Source organism: Mastigoproctus giganteus, chromosome 6 (assembly GCF_048544385.1).
Source record: "Mastigoproctus giganteus isolate SK-2022 chromosome 6, ASM4854438v1, whole genome shotgun sequence".
Lineage (NCBI taxonomy): Eukaryota > Metazoa > Arthropoda > Arachnida > Uropygi > Thelyphonidae > Mastigoproctus > Mastigoproctus giganteus.
In genome coordinates, this window is record NC_143580.1 from 173,086,152 (window position 1) to 173,111,499 (window position 25,348).

The 25,348-nt window shown below is 37.3% G+C and overlaps 1 protein-coding gene across 1 annotated transcript in view; it reads left to right on the forward strand.

The window, feature by feature from the left end:
* Nucleotides 1-9,884, forward strand: part of LOC150084754 (chloride channel CLIC-like protein 1) — a 74,313-nt gene extending 64,429 nt beyond the window's left edge. Inside the window, exon 3 of the mRNA XM_090376592.1 lies at nucleotides 9,806-9,884. The gene's annotated coding sequence lies outside the window, so the exon portion shown is untranslated. The remainder of the gene's footprint in view (nucleotides 1-9,805) is intronic.
* Nucleotides 9,885-25,348: the final 15,464 nt, after the last annotated feature.

The following is a 25,348-nucleotide window of genomic DNA, read 5'->3' on the forward strand; positions in this document are numbered from 1 at the left end:
CTAGCATTCAGCAGAAGATTCACGTTCTCCATGAACGTGAATATGATATCCGCTTCTGCTGGATTCCCAGCCACATTGGGATTAGGGGAAATGATTTGGCTGACGCCGCAGCCAAATCAGCAATTCCCAATAATAACCGTTGCCTGTTAGTCCCCTATACAGACTACAGGCAAATAATACATCAAAACATACACTCCCAATGGCAGGACTCGTGGAATAGACAGACTGCGAATAAATTATATCGTATAAAGCCTGTAATTGAACCGTGGCAGTCTAGTCTGCGCAGGATTCGTAAGGAGGAAGTTGTTCTAGCTCGTCTCCGCATAGGACACAGTCATCTTACACATTCTTTTCTGCTGAGGGCAGATGACTGTCCTATGTGCGAGCAATGCGACACCTTTTTATCTATTCATCATATTTTAACCATATGTCCACGTTTTAGACACGAACGTGATTTATACTTTACCGTTTTTAGTCATCTGGCTGAGCCTTATACACTCAGTCAGATATTATCTGACAATGACCATGTGTCTGCTGTTTTTAGCTTTTTAAAATCAATAAACATTTTTACTGCTATATAAAATTTCCATTTTATTGTTTTTTTCTATTGATTTATCTTTTATACTTTTGTTATTGTTTATTTTGACATGGTGACCTAACTAGTTAGGTCACTGAAAGTTTAAATTTTTATTAGTGACATGGTCTTGGTGCATTATAGCCTTAGTAGCTAATGCGCCAATAAAAAAACCAAAACAAACCAAACATTTGGGTGGGGGGTGGCACTAGTTCAACAAGTTGTAACTAGTGACTGACATTGACAAATTCAGTTCAAATCCAAAATAAATTTTGAAAAAGACAAGTTAATATGCCCCTGCATCAGACTTCTACTGTAAGCAATCGTAAGTAATCCAGCAAGCTGATAAATCTAGGCAGATTATCCTTACCCGAACAAAAACGCAGTTCACATTCCTGTCTTCTTGCTTGAATAAAGAATTTTGCTTCGTCCTTTTAAATGTTATGCCAACATTTGAAAACCTGAACATAGCTGTTCAGTGAAGCATGCGTGAATTTACTGAGGCAATTAATTTTCGGTATGTTGAAAAAATGCCAATTGATGAAATTTGTGCTGCCTTAGCATTTTTTAATTTTTCAGTGGGAACTTGCACACTGAAAATGATGTGTAAATGATAAAATTTTTTGACCAGCAGTTTTAAAATCTTCCACCTCCATGTTGGAAGTTAAGTAATATGGTAGAAAAATTAGTTCTGATTTGATCTGCTATGGTATTCAACGTTGGCATTTATAAAAATGTTGTTTCAGAAGGAACTTGTAAATGGTAAAATTTTTTGAATCAACAGTTGTCAACTTTCATTTTGGAAGTTGATTGCCATAGCAGATGAAATCAGAAGGATGCTTTTGATAGTTCTTCTGCCAAGATCTTGGAAGATTCTCATTTTTTGGTTTAATGGAGTACTTTATTGCCGCTTGTAACTACATGGTGTGCATGTTCCCACTGAAAGATGATGTATTTTAAGTGCTGAGAAAAATTTCATCAATCGGCAGTGTATCATTTTAAATTTTGAAATTTTTTGTGTACAAATTTTCTAGCACTTCTATCATTGAAAATAAAGAAATAAATGAATCAACACTTTTGCAGTATTAGTTCTGTCAGTTTTCATGTAAGAACCTTCCAGAAGCTGTTACAAAAAGGAAAGAGTTGATGTACAGCAGATTTTAGTTGAGGAACTGACAAGTGCAAAGAAAACTTGAAATATAACAATTTATCTCAGCTAATCCAGGTAAGATAAACTTCTTTTTCTGATGATATGTTCAAAATGTTCTTGACAATCGAGTCTAGACCAGCATGACCATTTTTATAAAAAAAACTTTGACTTACCATATCTGAGAAAGGAAAAGTCTGCAACAGTATCATTTGAAAGAGTGATAATCATTTGATGGTTTCTAATATATTAGAGCCCAAACAAAAATTCAAAAATAAAAAAATTTGGATGTTCTAAAATTTAATACCTAACAGGTACAGGGTGATGTTGAGGAAAAGTCATTAGTTAGGGATGAATTTGAAAGTGTCTACAATTTTGACAAGACACAATAGAAGGGAGTATATGATGAGAGCCTTGTCAATCAATTCAGCCCGGGAGAGATTGTGCAAGGCTCACAGGTTAGATTTTTCTCGGGTGATCTGTGCTTGTTAACCGATGAGACTGCTTCTACAGGGTTGGGATACACTTAAATTAAAAGAGTTCAAGAATATATGCTGATGCTATCGAGGCAGTGTTAGGTAGGTCAGAAAACTACTAGCTTGGGGGGGGGGGGATACATGGACTAATAGATTGACAATAGCCACAGGCAGAAGTGAAAGTGATTCTTGCACTGTTTCAATTGGAGGGTGCAGTAACCTCGAAAGCAATGTGCTCGGGGATTCAGGGCCTGCTGGTTGTCGTGTATATCCCGGTAAATACTGGGCTGTGTTAGGGTAACTAAGAGTAAGAACAAGTGCATGTACATCAAAGCAAAGAACATAGTAAATAAATTTTATAAATTTGAAGTGCTGGTCAAGTCAATAAATGCAGACATTTTGGGATATCAGACAGATGTCACTCAAATATAAGGGATGCAGAATTTGAATATGGAGAGTACAATGTGTAGAGAAAGGATAGGAGGGGGGGGTTATATTCTTAGTTAAGAAGTACATAAATTTAAAGCAGTGCAGCTCTACAGAAAAATAGTGGCCCAGTTATTTAGAATGCCTTATAATGGAAGATCAAACTCTAACAGGGAGTTAAGTGATTTTGTAATAACTGAGAGCAGAGTGGAGGAGAAATTGTTGAAGTTAAACATAAAAAAGGCACCTGGGGTGGATGGGATCTATCCAGTTATATTAAAGGAGGCGGCAAAGGAAGTAAGCAAACCGGTAGCCATAATTATGAGAGCATTCTTGGACTCGGGGAAAGTCCCCACGGACTGGAGATGTGCAAATGTATCTCCAATTCACAAAGTTGGGATCAAAGGACAAGAGTAATTTCAGACTTGTTAGTTTGACTTCTGTTCCAGGGAAAATAATGGAGTCACTGGTTAAAGAAGCATTGCAGAATCATCTAGACTGCAGTAATAATCGAGACACAGCATGGGTTTGTTAAGGGGAAGTCTTGTCTGACCAAATTGACTGGGTACTATGATGTGGTCACAAAGGAACTGGATGCAAAAAATAATAATTTTGATATCGTATACTTGGATTTCGAGAAAGGTTTTTTATTACTGTTGTACATGGAAGACTACAAATTGGAGCAGTATGGCGTTAAGGGCAAGTTGCTACAATGGATAAAAGGATCGTTGAGTGGGACAAGGTAGACAGTGATAATCAATGGATACTGGTTTTTGTGGACTAATGTTATTAATGGTGCCCCCCATGGTTCGGTGTTGGGCCCATTGTTGTTTTGTATATTTATCAGTGATATTGATGAAGGTATATCAAGCTTAATGTCAAAGTTTGCAGATGATACAAAGGTTGGCAGGGTTGTTAATAACAGTAATGACAGTATGCTGCTGAAACAGGATCTAGAAAAGTTGAGCAGATGGGCTGAGAGATGGCAGTTGGAGTTTAACATTGACAAATGCAGAGTACTTCATATGGGTAGCAGTAACTCCAGAGAAATGTACCAACTGGGTGGTGTTACACTCAGGGTAGTCGAGAAGGAAAGAGACCTGGGGGTAATTATGCAGTCAGATATGAAGTTTTCTGAGTAGTGCAGACAGGTTGCCAGAGTAGGTCATGGGGTCTTGTCAATGATATACAGGAATTTTGCTAGCAGGGATAAGGAGGTGATTATTCCCCTTGTATAAGGCAGTGGTCGGGTCACTCCTTCAGTACTGGGTACAGGTCTGGATGCCTCATTTTAGGAAAGATGTAGAGTTGCTAGAACAAGTACAGAGAAGGGCAACAAGACTTGTGAGGGGAACAAAAGGGTGCTCTTACGAAGAAAGGCTTGAGTTCTGAAAATTGCAACATCTGGAGATCTGAAATTGCAACATCGCACCTGCGATGTGATCTGATTGAGGTGTATAAAGCCTTGAATGGATCGAGCAGACTCATTGCTGAAGGGCTTCTTCCTCTTGCTCAGATTCTGCACCTGAGGGGTCATAAATTTAAATTGAGGAAAGAGAGTTGTTGAATAGATGTGCGGAAATTTGCCTTCAGCCAGCGGGTAATTGATTGCTGGAACAAACTTCCTTCTGTTGTTGTGGAAGTTGATAGCTTAAATAAATTTAAGGAAGAAGTGGACAAACTTTAGCAGCAAATGGATGGGTGAAATAGGAAGGGTTTTTTTTTTTTTTTTGGCTGATGCTGTATAAGCTTGCTTTCTTGCATCACATGCCTCTACTAATACCAGTGTTAAATTTTCAGTTATAAACTGGAACCTGTGGGTTGGTTACTCACAAACTAGATTTCTGCATTTCTTGGGTGGCTATTTTTTACAGCAGCATGTGAGAGAGGCAACAAGAGAGAGTGATACTCTTGATCTAATTAAATTCTATACAGTGGGACGAACTGATTGTTATCATCCGCAAGTTCTAAATGGGAAGCATTCAAGGAAATAATCATAGAATCTACTAGGCTTTTCATATCAACTAAGAAATACTGTTCGAGGCTTGGGTCTAAATGGATGTCAGATGAACAAATGAGGTTCATTGCAGAGAAGAAAAATGTATGGCACACATAAATTATCAGGTGATAAGATGCAGAAGCTTATAGTACAGTGGTGCCTCGCAATTTGACTGTAATCCGTCGCCGAATTAGAGTCGAATTGCGGGTCAATATTTTCCATATAAGTTTATGGCAAATTGATTAATTCATTGTCGGAGAGAAATACACAATATTATTGACTTTACTATATTCTACCATATAACAAACAAAATTACAAAATACATAATGAGTACATACATTTCATTGAGCCTTAGATGGAAGGTTGTTTTATTTATCTTGTTCTACCCCTTCTCTTCTCCTCTTAGCTTGAATGGGGATGAGGAATTGATCAAGGGTGGACTGTCTCTCTCTCACTTTTTCAAGATAGCCTTGAAGTGATGCATAGTAGTGTTGTTAAACAAGTCTGTCATTCTAGTTACAACAGCAGTGTTGGGGTGCCATTTTAAACAAGCAGACTGGACCTTCTCCCGGTGGAATAAAATTTCTTTAATGGCAGCTGTTGGCATCGGCCCTTTTCCCTGTCTTCTTCTTCACGTGAAATTTCCTTTTCTCTCTCTTTTGCTTCCTGTTCGCTGAGTGTTTTGAGTTCTTCCACGGTTGGTTCGTCATTGTGATCCTCCACAGGCTCTTCCACATCAGCCTCATCAACTTCTCCTTTGTCAAGGTTCTCCGCCATCGAAATGATTTCTCGCACGGCTGCAGCTGCTTCTGATTCTTCAGCAGCTTGAACTGCACTGTTGTCATCCCAAAAAAAGGAAGGAATGAGTTTCTTCCATGATGCACGAAGGGTCCTCTGTGTCACTCCTTTCCAGGCAGTTTTAATAAAGGAAATGGCGTGAAGAATATTGAACTCAGTCTTCCAGAACTCCTTCAGTGTCTTATCAGAAGAATGAGTCACGTCGAAAAGCTGTGAAAACAAAGCCTTGGTGTAAAGTTTTTTAAAACAGGCAAATACTTCTCGATCCATGGGTTGGATCAGTGATGTGGTGTTTGGAGGCAAAAACTGGACTTTGATGAAATCAAAGTCAATTTCAAGAACGTTCGCCAAGTCTTGGGAGTGGGCACTAGCATTGTCAAGAATCAGCAGTGCTTTCATATGTAAATTGTTGTCAATGAGGAATTTTTTTATGCTCAGGGCAAACTCCTCAAAAATCCAATCTTTGAAGACTTTCTGGTCTACCCAAGCTTTTGCATTGGATCTCCACATCACTGGCAGTTTGGACTTGATTTTCTTCCCAAAGCACTGAGGATTTTTAGAGTGGTAAACGAGAAGTGGCTTTACTTTAAAGTCTCTGCTTTCATTTACTGCCAATAACAAGGTGAGCCTATCTTTCATAGGCTTGTGTCCTGGAAGCGTCACTTCTTGCGTGATGTATGTTCGATTTGGTAAGCGCTTCCAAAATAACCCAGTTTCATCCCCATTAAAAATTTGCTGCAGCAAGTAGCCTTCCTTCATGATTAAATCTTCAAATTTTTTCACAAACTCTTCTGCAGCCTTTTTATCTGCACTAGCTGCTTTCCCATGTCTGAGAACACTATGTATACCTGTTCTACCTTTGAATCTGTGAAACCACCCACAACTTGCCTTGAATTCATAAGTTTGATCTGAGATACATCTTAGAATTTTCTTCTGCAATTCTTCAAAAATTAACCTAGCCTTCTCACAGATCATTGCCTGAGTTACTGGATCTCCTTTCATCTGTCTTGCTCTAATCCAGGTAAGAAGCAGCTTTTCCATTTCTTCATTGATTAAAGATCTGTTTCTGTCAGAAATTTTCATTGCTCCAGTGAACACCCTAGCACCTATAATCTTGTCTCTTTGTTGCCAAACAGTTGCCACGGTTGACCCAGGGACGCCATACTCTTGAGCTACATCTGTGATTGTTCTACTTTTCTGCACTTTATCTATAATTTCTTTCTTCTTTTCTATGCTCAACCAAGTTTGTTTCTTTCCTGAATTATTCCACTGTTCACTTCTCTTTGGACCCATTATCAAATTTCACTCAAAAAATAAATAACTGCCAAAGCACAAAATTTTTTACTTTATGAGAAATGCAGAATTATAAATTAGCACAAACAACTCAAGAAAACATGAACTCAAACTACGATTATTAATGAGATAATGTTGTCTCGTAACTGAGGAAGAACTGACGGCATGCCTGTAGCTATCTTTGAGGATGGCTAACGTAACTGAACAATTGTAGGATCTATTCCTGCTTTATCTATCATTGGTTAAAGCAACCGTCACTATTTAGCGCTATTTAGTAACGTTAAACGCAGCGACGTAGTCTATCAAAGAATTCTATCATGCAATATCATGTAGCGTTTGCGCCAGCCCGCAAAATCCGACTGTCGAATTGCGGTACATCGAATTGCGAGGCACCACTGTATATATAAACTATTCTACAATCAAGTCAATGGATGTTAGGCAAGATAAGACAGATTATGAGAAATCTTTGGTAAATTATGTAAAGAAAAATAGCAAAAACTTCTTTTTTCATGTAAATACTTGAAGGAAGGAAGGGAATGAATCACATTGGCCAACTTGATATCATTGTTTCAGCTGTTCATGATCCTGTTCAGGTTGCTGAAAAGCTGAATAAGTACTTTGCCCATACATTCACAGATGAGAAACACTTTTTGGGAAGTGGATACTAGAATTTTATCATACTCTACAAGGGTGCTAAATGATTTTGTAATAAAGAAGTAAGTGGAAAAGAAATTTCTGAAGTTAAATGTAAGAAAGGCAGCTGGTGTGGATGGGATATATCCAGTTATATTAAGAGAGGCAGCAAATAAGGCAAGCAAACCTTGAATCAGAGTATCCTTGGATTCACTGGAAGTCCCCGTGGACTGGAGATGTACGAGTGTATTCAATTCACAAAAGAGGATCAAAGAGTGACACAAGTAATTGCAGACTTTTTAGCTTAACTTCTGTTTCAGGGAAAATAATGGAGTCACTGCTTAAAGAAGTAATGCAGGACCATCTAGACAGGAATGCAGTTATAATTCAATCACAGCTTGTAATGGGGCAGTCTTGTTCGACCAATGTGATTGAATATTCAATCACAGCTTGTAATGGGGCAGTCTTGTTCGACCAATGTGATTGAATATTATGATGCAGTAAGAAAGGAACAAAGAATTCAAAAAATAATTTTGATATCATATACAGTACTTGGATTTCAGGAAAGCTTTTAATACTGTTGCACCTAATAGACTGCTGTTGAAATTGGAGCAGTGTGGCATTGAGGGAAAGTTACTGCTATTGATAAAGGGATGGTTGAGTGGGACAAGACAGAGAGTTGCTATCAATGGACACTGCTCTTCATGGACTAATGTTATTGGTGAAGTCCTTGCAGGGTTCAGTTCTTGGCCCATTGTTGTTTTCTGTGTTTATTAATGATATTGAGGAAGATGTATCACCCTTGGCCAAATTATATTGAGGTCAGTGGTTTGCACTATATTATTATTATTATTATTAGTAGTAGTAGTAGTAGTACTGGGATATGATGCAAGAAAGCAAGCAAGTTTATAAAGCATCAGCCCTGACCAAAAAAAAAATCCACTATTCTGCAAACAACCTTCCTAAATTTGAATTAGGCTTGCTCAATCCATTCAAAGCCTTAAACACCTCAATAAGATCACCTTGCAGATGCTTAGTCTTCAAATGGTGCAGTTTGCAGAACTAAGCCTTTCTTTGTCTTTCTTTGAGACAACCCTTTTGTTCCCTTTACTCATCTCATTGCCCTTCTCTGCACCCAGTTCTGCAGATCTACATCCTTCCTAAAATGAGGTCTCCAGACCTGTGTGCACTTTTTTTTTTTATTAAAACCCCAAACACGAAAGGTATCAAAACCTATAGTACTTAGTACCGTGCATGGGTTGAAGGAGAAGTGTGTGTGTGGGGGGGGGGGGATGCCAGAAACTTTGCTCTAGAGACTAAACATGGGTTTCACCACTTCAAGCCTCCAATAAGCAAAGTGGTGGTATTTCACCGGTTGATGAAAGTCATCTACCAACTGCTCTGTTCAAGGTGCAGCCTAACCATTGCCTTTTAAAATGGGATAATCACCTCTTTATCCCTGCTAGCAATGTTACTGTATATCATTGACAAAACCCCATGACCTGTCCTGGCAGCCTGTCTTCATTACTCACAGAACATCTGACTGCACAGTCCCCCCCCCCCAGTTCTTTTTCATTTTTCCACTATCCTCAATATAGTACCACACAGTTGATACTTTTATCTGGGATTACTGCTATCTATATGTAGTACCTTGCATTTGTCAATGTTGAATTTCAACTGCCATTTCTTAGCCCATCTGCCCAAATTTTTTAGACCTTTATGCAGTAGCTTACTCTGATTATTGTTGTTAACACTCTGTCAACCATTGTGTCATCTGCAAACTTAGATATTAATCGTCATACACCTTTATCAAAATCATTAATAAATATAGAAATTAGCAATGGGCCTACAGCACCACTTATTTTCGTGAACTAATGTTATTAGTCTATGAAGATCAGTGTCCCTCAATAACCACTCTCTGTCTTCTCCCACTCAGTCATCCCTTTATGCAGAGAAGTGACTTGCCCCTCACATCATGCTGCTTCAATTTGCACAGCAGTCTTTTATGTGCAACAGTAGGAAAAGCTTTCTTGAAATCTGAGTATATGATAGCAAAATTATTTTTTACACCTAGTTCCTTTGTTACTGCATTGTAATTTGCAATCAGATTTGTCCATTAAGATTTCCCCTTAAAAATCCATAATGTGACTGCAGTATAACTGCATTCTAATTATATTTTAATTTAGTAAGTTGCTTCCATTTGGGCATGGTTAGGATTATTTCTCACTATGAAATTCAAATAATGCCATATTGAAAAAGCTTTTTATCTCTTAAAATTAAATTATAACAGGTTATATAATGCACATTTGTAAAGTTAAATGATGCCATATAGGTAATCACTACATAAATTATTTGAAATTATATTTTGTAATTCTTCTGTTTTGTGATTAAATTTTTGTGTTCCTAAACATATTGTGACTCAGTCTATTATTCCTCCCCTTCCAAACCCACATTATCAGAATATTCAGAAGATCAACTGGATTTGGAATATCTTGTCTGCTCTAACCATTATTTTGCTGTTCTGCAGAACTGAATTATGATGAAATTTCTCTAGTTTTTCATTTGGATTCATTCACAGCAAGTTTTGATGCAGTATTAGATTTTACATATTAAATCAAAATACCTAATTGATTTTGTGAAGAAAACAGTAAGTTTTTAAAAGTACTGATTATAAGTTTAATTATATTTAGTTTATTTTTCTTTAGAAAGCTTTCTTCAGTTTTCTTTTGCAAAACTTTCAATGTCCGTTCCAATAAACAACAAAATTTATCTGGATATAGATATAATGTTTAAGTCTTGTTTACTATATTGACAGAACTCCCTGTGATTTTTATATTTTTTATACTTTTGTGCTATATGTAACTTATAAGAGTTCATGAAATCCATCTTGTTTGTAATTATATCCTATGTATCTGGTTAAATAACAGAATTTTCTGTTAATGACTACAAGCAACACCACCTTATTAGCTCTATTTATTTATTTTCCATTATGTTTTTAATTTTTTAAATTATTTATTGTGATTAAATCATTACATAAACCATTTGTGTTATTTTTGAATCATATAAGATTTTAGAGAAGCATGAGAATGATAAAATTAAAAATATAAATGAGTATTCAATTTATATATTTAAAACAAGTAGTTCATATTAACACTTTTTACTGCCACATCAGTGTATATGTCTGACACCATTAGGTTTTTTAGGTGCTGTGTCAGACCTATGGCTGACACCCTCTGTTTCAGTCATAGCGGTGTCAGCTGTATAGCACTGACTATTGTTGAAATTTACATTATTTTTTTAAAAGCATGCCCCTGATACATGCAATGAAATTTGCATGGCACTATGATAAAAAATAATCAAGTGACTGCTGATCATTTAAAAATTCTTTATTATATGTATTTTACAATTACAAAGTGAACGAGGTGTAACAACAATTCATAATCTGTTGTGAGATATTTTTGTTACTAAGTTATTTTTATAGATAGATTTGGTTGACCAGTAAGATGAAATACTGCTCCATCTTACTAGACCCACACCTCTGTTTCACTCGGAGCTGCATCAGCTTTATAGTGCTGACGATTGATGGGAATTTACCTTATTTTTGAGAAGTGTGGCCCCTGGTGATACATCTGATAAAATTTGCATGGTTCTATGAGAAAAAATAAGCAAGTAACTGTTGATCATTTAAAAGTTCTTTTTATACGAATTTTACAATTATAAAATTATGTAGATTAGTGGTGTTCACCAAAACACTCTAAACATGTAAAAGACTGACAATTACAGTCTGGGCAGTAAGATGATGACCCTGCTGCAAAGCTCGAGTACTTGAATTTTCTGTTTGTTTCTGTTACAATAAGATTTATGACTTCATCAAAAAATAATGAAAACGCCTCAAAATGAGTAATATTTCTTGCTACATCTATTTGCCTGTAAAATCAAATCTTTTTTGACGTCCTTCATATTCAAACTATCCACTTCCACAACAACAGATGGAATTTGTTCCAACAATAAACCACTTGCTGTTTGAAGACATTCTCTCTCTCTCTCTCTCTCTCTCTCTCTCTCTCTCTCTCTCTCTCTATTCTGCAACCATCCTTCCTAAATTTGAATTTATGCCTCCTTGTGTGTATTCTGAGCAAGAGGAAGGATGCCATCAGCGTTGAGCTTGCCCAAACCATTCAAAGCCTTAAACAGCTTAATCAGATCACTCTGCATGTACCTAGTCTCCAGAAGCTACAGTTTGCTGAACTGAAGCCTTTCTCTGTAAGATGCCTCAAATCTTTTGTTCTCTTCACCAATCTTATTGCCCTTCTCTACACCCATTCTAGCAGATCTATATCCTTCCAAAAATGAGGCCTCCAGGCCTGTATGTTTTACTCAAGGTGTGTCCTAACTGTTGCCTTGTAGAATGAGGTATTCATATTATCCCTGCTAGCAAAGCTCCTGTATATCATTGACAAAATTCCATGAGCTATCCTTGCAGTCTGTCTGCACCGATCAGAGAACTTCATATCTGACTACACAGTTACCCCAGGTCTTTTTCATTTACATCTACATAGGTGGTACTATGCCCTGAGTGTAGTACCTCCTATGTAGCACCTTGCATTTTTCAATGTTAAACTTCAACTGTCATTTTTCAGCCTATCTACCATCATTGACAAAATGCCATGAGATATCCTGGCAGTGTGTCTGTACTGCTCAGAGAACTTCATATTTGACTACACAATTACCATTTCTCATTTTCCACTACCCCGAGTGTAATACCACATATGTAGCACCTTGCATATGTAAATGTTAAACTTCAACTGTCATTTCTCAGCCCAGCTGCCTAATTTTGCTAGATCTTGTTGCAACATCATACCTTGTTACTGTCATTGACAATGTAGCCAACCTTTGTATCATCTGCAGACTTAGATGTCAAGTCTGATATACTTTCATCAATATCATTAATAAATATAGAAAACAACAATGGGCATAGTACTTAACTCTAGTAAACTCCACTTATAACATTAGTCCATGACATTTATAACATTAGGGCAGTGTCCACTGATAACCAACCTGTCTTCTCCCACTCAACCATCCATTTATCCATAGCATAACTTTCCCTTAATGCCACACTACATCAATTTGTATAGCAGTCTTTTGTATGGAATTATCAAAAACTTTCCTATAATGCAAGTACATGATATAAAAATTACTTTTTTCATCCAGTTCCTTTGTTACATCATAGTATCCAATCAGATAAGTTAAATAGAGTGGGCCAGTAAATCTGAATTTCTTATAATACGAGATTTTAACTTTCCAGATATTGACTGGAGCATGTGTGGATGGTCATTCACATACTAACAAGAATAGAAAAAATCAGAGCTTTTATGCTTATAGAGAATTAATATTAGTGCTAAAATCAATGTAATGAAAAAAAAAAAAAAATGAAATAGAGGAAGTCGGTTTTGCTACGGCATTGTTTGCCATTTTGTTAATTCACCACCACTTATCTATCAGGTGCGTGTCACTGTCCGTGATAGCTCCTGTCAGATAATATTATTGTTAAAAAATGCTTTATACATTTATTCAGAATTTTCAAAATTTCCTTATAAATTTCACTGCAACATTAATGTTAGTTTCAGCCTTTTAAATATTTTCAATAATAATAAAAAAAAACCTTACAATAATTATATGTATATATTATAAAATGTATGCACAGCGCACACGATTATCATTCACCAAACAGAGAACATGAGATAAAATCCGAAGTTAAAAATCAAGAGCTATGTTTGACTTACCGTGTCCAAACCAAAAAAAAACCACGTGGACCTCACTATAAACAAAAGAGAAAGGAAAAAGTGGGTTACATACTTAACATATACATGGCAATGTTGAAAAAAAGTTGGAGTTAAATTTGAAAGTGTCTGCAATTCTGCCCAGACATGATAGGAGGGAGTATATGATGAGAGCCTTGTCAATCAATTCAGCCCTGAAGAGATTGTGCAAGGCTCATGGGGTAGAATTTTTTCCAGCCTGTTCTGTGCTTGTTAACATGAGAGACTGGTTCTACAGGGGTAGGATACACTTAAATAGAAAAGGTGCAAGAATATTTGCTGATGCTATCGAGGCAGTGCTAGGCGAGTTGGAAAACTGCTAGCTTATGGGGATACACGGTCTAATAGATTAACAGTAGCTGCTGGCAGAGGTGAAAGTGATTCTTGCACTGCTTCTATTGAAATGAGCAGCAGCCTGGAAAACAAGGTGCGGGGGATTTCAGAGACTGCTGGGAGTCATCGTGGAACAAGTAAATACATGGGCTGCGTTAGAGTAGCTAAGAATAAGAAGAGGTGCACGTATACTTGCATGTACATCAATTCTACAAGTATAGTAAATAAATATGATAAATTTGAGGTGTTGTTCAAAACATCAAAGGCAGATATTCTTGGGATATCAGAGAAGTGGTGCCGACCAGGCTGGCCAGGTGGGTAAAGTGCCTGCTAGGCAATCCAAAGGTCGCAGGTTCGAATCCCACCTCGGGCTTGGATCACAGTAAAATGCAAAAACATTGGGATGTGTATTATGGCTACGGAAGCTGATGCACCAACAATTAAAAAAAAAAATCAGAGCAGTGGTGTCACACAGATATAAGGAATGCAGAATTGGAATTTGGGGAGTGCCATGTGTGCATAAACGATACACAGGATAGGAAGGGAGGAGGGTTATGCTATTAGTTAAGAAATACACAAAATCTAAATAGGTGCAGCCAGTTGATATGGGTGGACAGTGCAGTGTTGAGTCAGTTTGATGTGACATAAACACTGGCAAAGCAAAATCGAAAGTAGGAGTCTGTTATAGGCCTAATGGCTCAGATGAGTATAATGAACAACTGTGCAGAGAAATATTGGGCCTGTAAATCAGGTCTCATAATGTGGAATTTTAATTTCCCAGATATTGACTGGAACTTGTGGGTTGGTGACTCGCATACTAGCAAGGCTTTTGTGAATTTATTGGATGATTGTTTTCTACAGCAGCATGTTTGGGAGGCAACTAGAGGGAGTAATACTCTTGATTTGATTATCAGTAGTGATTCTTCATGCATTAAGAATTTGCAGATTAAGGAACCACTAGGTGGCAGTGATCATAGTGTGCTGATGTGGGATTTACTCAAAGAGGTAACTACCATCAGGGGTAAAGGGAAGGGATTTTGCTTTCGTAAAGGTGACTACAGTGAACTCAGAGATTTTTTAAATCCTATACAGTGGGACCAACTGATGATGTTACCAACAGCAAATTAATTGGAAGCATTCAAGCAATTAACCTTGGAAGTACTAGGCTATTCATTCCAGCTAAGAAATATTGTTCAAGGTTTAGGCCTAAATGGATGTTCAAGGTTTAGGCCTAAATGAACTAATGAGACATGTGGCAGAGAAGAAAAATGGATTGGATCCATATAGATTAAAAGGTGACACAGAAGCCTATGGTAGATATAAGCTGATCTTTAATCAAGTCACCAAAAAAATCAAGTCGCATCCTCTGCCAAACATTACAAGAAATCTTACAAGAGGATGCGAAGAAAAAAACAGCAAAGAATTCTTTACTTATGTAAATTCTAGAAGGAAGGGGATGAATCAGATTGGTCCACTTGATATCGATGGTTCAACTGTTAATTATCCTGCTCAGGTAGCTAGCAAACTGAATGAGTATTTTGCATCTACATTTACACACAAGGAGTTATTCAGAGAGGGTAATGCCGTCCCAGCCTGTCTAGCTTTCTGTACACGTTGCACTTCCAAATTCAAATTCAGTTCCTTATGTCTGAGTGACACGATGTCTCTGATATCCACACAATATCTGCATTTGATGACTTAATCAGTTCTTTAAATTCATCACATTTTTTTACCATGCTTCTAGTATTAGTAGAGGCATATGATGCAAGAAAGCAAGCTTATGCAGCATCAGCCAAAAAAAAAAACACTCCCATTTCACCCCTCCTTTAATATAACTGGATAGATTCCATCCACCCTGGGTGCCTTTTTTATGTTTATCCTCAATTTTCTGTTCATTCGAAATAGCTGTCCAGCTGAGTCTTAAATTCATTTAGGCTATCAACTTCCACAACAAGGGATGAAAGTCTGTTCCACCAACCAACTACCACCTGCTGGCTAAAGGCAAATTTTCGCACATCTATCCTACATCTGTCTTTTTTTTTTTTTTTTCCAATTTGAATTTATGTCCTCTCAGGTGATTATTCTGAGCAAGAGGAAGAATCCCATCAGCATTCAGCATGCTCAAACCATTCAAGGCTTTATACACCTCTATCAGATCACCTCGCCGGTGCCTAGTCTCCAGACACTGTAATTTGCAAAACTTAAGCTTTTCTTCGTGGACTGTAACAATGGCATTATGATTGTGTATGCTGATGACTTAGTTTTGCTGGTGGATGGTAACTTGAGGCCAAATTAAAGGAGTGATTGCACTTCATTTTGTCGGAGCTGAGTATCTGGTGTAAATTGTGCACAGGCTTCAACAGAAAAGAGCAAAACTGTATTGTTAGAAGGATACCTGTCTATTACAAGAAATCCGCAATGCCGAATAGATGAGCCAGTCTGTAGTGTGAAGACAATTTAAGATTGATAGTTACTGTTTGTCTCACACATCATTATATCGCTGAGAAGATTTATAAATTTGTTGGTATGATTGGGTGTGTCATTAGGAAGGAGTGGGGGATAAAAGGCAAGGCAATGAATCTATTTTATGACTGAGTCTTGCCAGTTGCGAGCTGTGGGATGCATGTCTGGCTAGATTGTGTGTTGGAAAAGGCAAACATTAGGAAAATATTTTCAGTTAAACAGGTAATGTTATAACTCAGTATGGCTTGTAGGGCTGTCAAATGAGGCTTTGCAGGTGATAACAGGATGGCTGCCCCTGTATCTGGTCTTAGTATTCTATTCAATGTGCTATCTGTGGCGTAGACAGCCACATGAGCAGATGTCAATTGAGATTTGTTGTGTGATGGTTATTAGCATTAGTAGAGGCATTTGATGCAAGAAAGCAAGCTTATGCAGCATCAGCCAAAAAAAAAAAAACCCACTTCCACTTCACCCCTCTGTTTGTTCAAAATACCTGTCCAGCTGAGCCTTAAACTTATTTAGGCTATCAACCTCCACGACAAGGGATGGAAGTCTGTTCCACCAACCAACCACCCGCTGGCTAAAGGCAAATTTCTGCACGTCTATCCTACATCTGTCTTTCCTCAATTTGAATTTATGCCCTCTCAGGTGATTTTTCTGAACTAGAGGAAGAATCCCATCAGCATTGAGCATGCTTAAACCATTCAAGGCTTTATACACCTCTATCAGATCACCTCGCTGGTGCCTAGTCTCCAGTTATGACGAGGAGAGGAAACGATTGTGGATTCTTCTTATTGACCGGTGGCAAGACAGATGGAACAGTTGTGCCAAGGGTTTAATAACCAAAACGTTTCTTCCAAGTATGAAACAGTTTGGGAAGGGTATGCCAAGTTGTAATACAAAGGTCTTTGAAATAACAGAGGAGGAGAAAAAGCAGTATGTACTGGAACTTAAGAACAAGTTTGAGCTTCTGCAGACTGCTCAGACCAAGATATCAACGAGGAATATTACAACTTTCTGAAAGTGATAAAGCCCAAGAAACCTATAGGGAAACAGAAATCCAAAGAAGAAAAAATTAGTCAAGAAACACTTGTCATGATGAACCAAAGCCGACAAATGAAGAGCAAGAAAAACACTGACAGGGAGAAAATTGAGTATACTGAGTTATGCAAAGCCATTAGAAAGAGACTCAGAGAGGACATAAGAAGATTTCACACAAGAAAAGTAGAACAAGCATTAAGGGAAAACAAAGGATTTAAATCAGCAGCCATGAGCAGTAATACAGAAAGACAAATGATACTGAAACTGAAGAATAACGATGGTGTACTTATAAACAGCAGAGAAGGCATAATTCAAATAGCAGAAGACTACTATAGAGAATTATACAAGGAGCGAGGGAATGATACCAGCAGTGGGGAAGATGGATTGCAAAGTAGCAACACATATAACATACCAATATTCTTCCTGATGAGGTAGAACATGCATTAAAGAAAATGAAGAATCGGAAAGCCCCGGGGGAAGATGAAGTTACTGTAGAGTTGTTAAAATTGGGAGGAAGAGACATAATACAAAAACTGGCAAGGCTCTTCACAAAGTGCATTAGAAAAGGTGTGATGCCTAAGCAGTGGAATAATGCAATCATAGTTTTGCTGCATAAGAAAGGAGATAAATCAGAAATTGGAAATTATAGACCAATTAGCTTGTTATCCCATATCTACAAGTTGTTCACAAGGGTCATTACTAACAGATTAGAAAGAATACTTGATGAGAATCAACCGAAAGAGCAAGCTGGCTTTAGGACAGGATTCTCAACTATGGATCACCTTCACGTAATATCACAGCTAATGGAGAAAGCAAATGAATATAAAACACCATTATGCCTGGCATTTGTGGATTATGAAAAGGCATTTGACTCCATACAGCATAAGGCAATGTTTCGGGCACTGGAAAGACAAGGCATAGATACTCCATATATTATGATTTTGAAGAAAATATATGAGAGTGCTACATCCTTTATTAGACTAGACAAAGACAGTAGCAAATTTAAAATCGAGAAAGGAGTTCGAAAAGGAGACACAATATCTCCGAAGCTGTTTACTGCTGCCCTTGAGGAATCTTTCAGAAGATTAGACTGGTCGCAGAAAGGAGTCAATGTGAACGGAGAGTACCTAAACCATTTACGATTTGCAGATGACATTGTGGTCATAAGCCACGATCCGAAAGAATTAGAGGAAAATCTTAATCAGTTATGCACAGTTAGTAAGGATTTTGGACTAAAGATGAATATGGCTAAAACAAAAGTAATGATGAACAAGTATGCCACGGAAAGGGAAATAATGATTGAACGCAGTAATTGAAAAGGTGGAGTCATATACTTATCTGGGACAAGTTATTAGCTGTAATAATGATAAATGGCTGGAAGTCAAGAGAAGAATAAATTTTGGATCGATAGCATTCAGGAAATATAGTCACATACTGAAGAGCAATATCCCAGTTTGTCTGAAACGTAAAATAATGAATCAGTGTATACTCCCCACCATGACTTATGGAAGTGAAACTTGGGCACTCACCAAAAGAATGGAAGAGAAGCTAAGAACTACACAGCGAAGAATGGAACGAATTATATTGGGAATCAGACTGTTAGATAAGAAGAGAAACACATGGATTAGGCAGCAAACTGAAGTAAAGGACATTCTTATCAAAACTAAAGAACTAAAATGGTCTTGGGCAGGACACATAGCTTGAAGACATGATGACAGATGGACTAAGAAAATAACAGAATGGTACCCAAGAGGAGCTAGAAGAAAACCTGGAAGACAAAGGTGGAGATGGATAGATGAAATTCATGAGTTTTTGAGTAGTAAATGGATGGCCAGTGCTCAAAACAGAAGGAATTGGAAAGTTGCTGGAGAGGCCTTCATCCTGCAGTGGATTGAAAATGGCTGATGATGATGATGATGCCGCCAAGTTGGTTCAACCAAACCTCTATTCAACGTTCTTGCATACAGGCACAGGTCCTTTTGAAAATTAAATGATTTTAGGTGTTTCAGCACATTCAATGTGTACTTGTGGAGAAAACGTTTGAGTACATCTTTTGTATAGGTGCCATAAATAAGTGCCATCTACGAGAGGAATTGATTGATGGAGCACCCAGTGTGCAAACACTGACTTCTGGATGTGAGATCCTTCTATTGAAGACAAGGACAGACTTTGGTGCTTTTCAAAATTTTTCAGTACAAGTTTTCAAGAGATGACAAGTCGTGTTGCAAATGGAGCAGGAACAATCCTAATAAAAATACCTGTGTAAAAACGCGGTTGAGTGAATGGGCTAAATGGACATTGGAACGGAGATTTTGCAGTCAGGTTAATCATAAGATGTGTGGTACCATTCCAATTAATGGCAGGTAGCATACCCTGTGAAAATACATAAATGCAGCTAATGCTCACAATAAAATGGTGTTCTTGTGTTGAGAGCAATGTGGAATAAGGTGATCCTGCATTTCCATGCATTGCACTGGATACATCCATGGCACATTCCAATTTTTCGTGAGTGAAATGGATGCATGTAGAAAGTCTCTTCTTCTGTGGCAAACATGACGGAAGAAGACAGGTGAAATGAATCAAGAGGGTTAGTGCAAGGACTTTCTCACTATTTTTCTTGGCAGAGATTCATACTCACATGAAATGAACTGTAGGCTTTCAATACCTTATAGGCACCTCCGTAGCCAGGTGGGAAGGAGCAGCAGTGCGTAGCACACGCTTCTTGATTAGACCGGGGTTCGAGCCCATCACCACCAAATATGGAGGAATGGGGAAAGGTCAGAGAATGACCACCGCATATCCCTGAGCAATATGGCCTTAGTTGCTAATGCTCCTAAAAACCAAATAACAACAATCAATACCCTATAATGGAGCGGGCACATGATGTGCACGACTTCAATATGTAATATGAACTGTAGGGTTTCAATACCCTATAATGGAATGGGTACATAAAGTGCAGAACTTCAATATGTTATAATGGAGCAATTGTAATTATCTGTACAGTATGTAAATACTGGCGGGTGTGCCAGGAAAGCTGGTTGGGACCTAATACAATAAGTAAATAAAATGTACTACTCCACATTGACTGCTAGGCTGTGTATGGTATGGTCTAGCAGAGTGCAAAGATAACAGTTATATACATGGTAAGACTTGATGCAATACACTAACTTGTGTATACTGTATATCATTAAGAAAATAAAAAAACATATGAATGATCAGGTGGGTGAGTAAGAAAGTGGCTGGTTTAATAGTGCAAAAACGATACATGGGACAAGCATTGGATGATAAAAATCTCTCATTTTGTATTGATACCAAAGAAAATAAGGCCATAAGGTGTTTATGTGCTTGTAATAGGATTCTTTGGTTTGCTGGACTGGAAGAAAAAGTCTTCCAACCTTCACCTGAGATTTACTCAGCCATTGGTAAAATGCCCAATAAAATTCCTCACATCATTGACAAGATACGAACTTTGGCCTTTTCCACCATTAGTTTTTCATTAGGGCTGAAAAGCTAAAGTATATGGCACACATAAGTTTACTTGGAGAACAGTTTTTAACTATCTAGATGATATGGATTGCACATATTTAAGACTCAAGGTCTTGTTAAAATTTCACTGGGTCTTTTTAGGAGAAAAATTTTATTCCTTTTTATGGGCTTTTTTTCACACTGCAGCTGAGTTAGCAGGGCTTGGGCTAGTAGCATAGTTTTCCTCTGGGAAACACATTTTTTTTGCCCAACAGATGCAAATGGAAAACAAACAATTTATGCACGTATTACACCTAATAAAGGAGTCCTACCTACCTAATGGTAGGTAGGACTCCTTATATAAACTCCATAATACACTGAATCTGTTGTGGCATGTGTAGTCGAAACGTGTGGCATGTGTTAAGTAGTCGAAAACAATTGCATGGATGCAGGTCCATGTTGACAGTTGCTTCCTGCAGTTGTTGCAAACTGGATGGTTGTAGATCTCTACTCTGAATAACTGAGAAGTTACTACAGTAAGCTGAATTCACTTTCATGTACTTGGATAGTACAGTTGTTAAAATCACTGTCTTCCCCACATTGGGTAAAAAAGACCTGAGTTTGAATCCCACCAATGATACAAGGAATTTTTATGGGCATTTTTCACAGTGTGGCTGAATTAGTTGTTCTCGGGTTTATGTAGCATGGTTTTTTTTTTTTTTTTTTTTGTCTAGCAAAAGAAATTGTTATCCAGCAAATGTTGTGGGCTCAACTATTAAACAACAAAACACTCCAAATACTTGCCAGTATGATCCCTGTAGCTTTATACATTGTTTTCTGGGGTTTGACTTACTTCCTGAAAAAAGGACAGTCAAAAGTGAGAAGAAAAGGATTTGGAAGGAACTTACTAGTGTCAGCCAAAAAGAGAGGATGAGAGTGACTTCAGGCATGTAACAAGAAAGCACATCACGCAAGTGGAATTCTCAACAATCCCTGGAGTTATTTCATGGTTAGGTTTTCTATGACAACTTCTTATCTGCTAACAGGGCATGGGTCCCTCCAGGATAAGTTATTTGAGCGTGGTCTGGAGCTTGACCTGTATTGCACATGCTGAGAAAATAAAACTTGGATTCACATCCTTCTGAACTGTCCATTTTACTCTCCTAGAGCAAATTTAATGACTGTGGTTCCAAACTTATTGGAGAACAGTGTAAATATTCTAGTTGAAGACTATGATAATTTTACTGCATTGCAAACCTACTAGAACTGTTTTTGCAGTGAGAACTGAGCTAAGGACTTCAGTTTCTCCTGGAAATTGAATTTACAACAATGTACGTAACTTGTTAGTTTTTCATCTTATTTTGACCTTGAGAAAAATGAATTGTGATGTAGAAACTTCTATCTCTAACAGATTGGTATTTCCGATTTGACAGTGGAAGTTACTTCAAACTCCTAACTCTATTGTTTAAGTAGTTTGGTATTGGTAGTTACCCTGGCTGGTATGATGGATGAACTGTGAGTGCTTGGATGAACTAAGTTCGCTACAAAAACTCTGGACTTTTAAGAATTATTGTATCAATTGAATGTAAACCTTCATAAATAACATTAGGTAACATTTTTAGTCCCTATTGGGCTAAAACATGTTGTGTAATCCATAAAAAAATTTCCTTAACATAGGATAAAATAGAAGGAATTGGCTTGTTTTTGGGCTATAAATCACTATTACTTTTACAAGCGATATCTTCACTTCTTAGAGGATTTCTTTACCCAAAAGCAACAAAACAAAATTACTTAATAAATTTTTATGGCCCCCTCTAGCATTTAGTTTCTGAAATACTGGAATGCCAGAATGTCAAGTTTTCTAAAAATCATTTTTTATCCAGCTGTAAACAATTGAACGTGCAAGAATTTCTGTTTGTTTGAGCATTATGGAGTTGACAACAGTACATTGCTGCAGTAAGCAAATAATTCACAAATTTACGTAAAATATTTCTTAAGAGATGGAATGAAATTCACAAATCTTTGCAAAAGTATGTGTTCACAATTTTATCTGGTTTGGAACTCCGAAAGGAGCAATTGAAGTGGTTTATAACCTGGTTTGTTAATAGCTGGATCAGATTCTTGACAGTCTTGTGTTTTTTGTAAATATTGTACTTATAGAGCCTTCCAAAAAGAATAGAAACATAAATTCAGACTAGCAGGAGTTTCAAATAGAATTTCTTTCCTCTTTGAATAAGACAAAAAAAGGGTCTATTCTTAAAAACACTGAGCTTATTTGAACACTAATTGGTAATGTGTGTGTGTGTGTATAAAACTGAAATATTGATCCCAAACTGTGAAGTTTAGTGTTCATGGTTATTTTATCTTGTTGTGGCTATTAACTGCAGTGGATATTGTGGACAGGACAATTGGGAAGTTTGAACTGTGTAAGGTTTGGAACTGTGCGAGCAGCCTCATTGTGGATACTTGTAACACCATACAAATTAAGTTATTTTTCACTTAATACTGTTTAAATAAATGGATAAGAATAAGTTTGGACCTTCATCTTTTGGTGGACAGTGTTCATGAAATAACATCGAAATTACACAGACCCCTACAGATTCAAGATCACACAAGGAAACAGACTCCAACATAAAATTATATTAAAACTATTCTAGTGCCCCTGAAGAGGACTATAAGTCCTCTGTAGTTGCAATCTCATTGTATTGTTGCAATCTCATTATCGAATGACCATTAGATAATCCAACCTATTGACTGGATTATCTAATGGCCATTCCAACATAAACCAGAAGTTTATGTTAGAATGAAACAAGATATATAGATATCAACAATGATAACATAGGATTATCTATACCAGAAACAGAAGGTTTATGTGAAGGAGAAAGTAGCTGCAATCTCATTGTGATTGTCAGCTGCTTTGAAAATTCTAGTGGACAAACTAGCCATGCATTCATGGTTGTTAAAAGAATGTGGAGGTGGTCTCCGTGTGGCTGCCTGCCACATTATATCCTTTGAAGAGTATTTATGTATTTAAACTTAGTTGATTGTATTTAATTTAATTATATATTGTTTTGTGGTTCTCACAAACTCTGAGCTTTGTACATGTAATAATTGCTTCTCAGTGGTACTGAGTTTAATTGTGGAAGTTTCTCCACTGGTAACAGTTTTCCCGCATCTGGGCAACCTGGGGGTGGGATTGCTGGCACCCACTGGTATTGCACTCTTTCTGGTGGGTGTGGGACTTGTGCATTTCAACATGAACGGAGATAGTAGACCCAGGCCCAGCTCGTGCTTAGGGACGTGCACCAGGCAACAGCTGCCCTTGTATTGGCTGCTCTTGGTGGCGAAGTGGCCTGACATTAACACCACACACTTTTTCGGGCCAGTTTCATAGAGGTTCTACGCCATCACAGATGAACTAGGTGGAGATGGACTTTTACCTAGGAGCCACCCTTGATAATAGGGCACATGCACACAATTGCACCAGGAGGTTACATGTAACATGACATCATATATATGAATAATAAGATTGTAAATGTATATAAAATTGTATATAAATCTTCTCCATAAGTTTTGTATATAAATGAATGCATATAAAATTGTGTGTGTAAATAAATGGAATGGGATGGAACTATCCCATACTGAATGTCCAAAACGACTTTGGCATCATTAAAAAAAACAAATAATCAAAAAATCACTAGCCAACAAAAAAAAATTTTTTTCATACTGCCGCAATGAAAATATGTGATTCTGGGAGAATTAAACGTGCTGATTCCGAAAATCACCATAAAAAGTCTATCCTGTCTACATCAAAAGATGTACCATGTTTAAATGTTAAAATAAAGGGATATATACGTGTAATTCAAGTTTGTAATACATACCTCAAGTTTGCAATACATAATTTCAGAAAAAATATAAATCATTGCAAAGTAGTTATATTTCAATGATATATAATCAGCATACGTGTAATTGTCCTTAAAAATGTTTGCTACTAAGGGATTTTCTCACGTATTCCTGCTTACTCTCCCTCACAAGGAACCAGCAGTAATCTTTCATCAAGATCTCAGAGACCTTGGTACCACTTTTCCATCATTTCCATGATGGAAAAGTGGTACCAAGTGGAAATCTTGATGAAACCACTCCCCTTTTTCATCACTCACATCTCCCAGATTTTCGGGGGAAAATTCGAGATGGAAATGAAGAAAATAAATTTTCAACGACATTCTAACAGCCCATGTTTTTGTAGCACTCAAGTAAATTAGACCAACATTTCATGGTTTTCTTCTTTCCTATTACCCAAAAAACCATGTACTACTGCCTTAAATGATCGCCAAGCTGCCAATTCAGCTTCCTTTAACTGGTTTTCAAACACATTGTCTTTCAGGAGTTTCCTAATTTGGGGTCCTATGAAAATCCTTAAGTTTGACATATGTTAAATTAGGAAATGCACCTCAAGTATGCAAATCCATTACCTTTCTTTACCTAGTAGTCCCTTCACAAAATTTTTCATCAATCCAAGTTTTATGTGCAGGGGTGGAAGACAAACCTCATTTGACTGCACTAAAAGAATATATAAAAGAATATATTTTACATTACATTGTCCTGGTATGAACTCGTCCCAGTGTTGCACAACATATTGTTCTTCTGTCGCATGGCTGTCCCACAAACACAAAAAACAACATTTTGTAACCCCTCCACCTGCAAACCAATAGCCTTAAGATCACTGCATATGTTCCAACCATAATCCTGGTAAAATTGATTCCGGTTATTTGTGACACATCGGGACTAGTGCATTTTGGCCCGAGTAAGCAGCTGCCCCGATTATCCGAAGTTTCACGTAAATAGTTAAAAGTACAATGGACCCCCACTTTACATTTGATT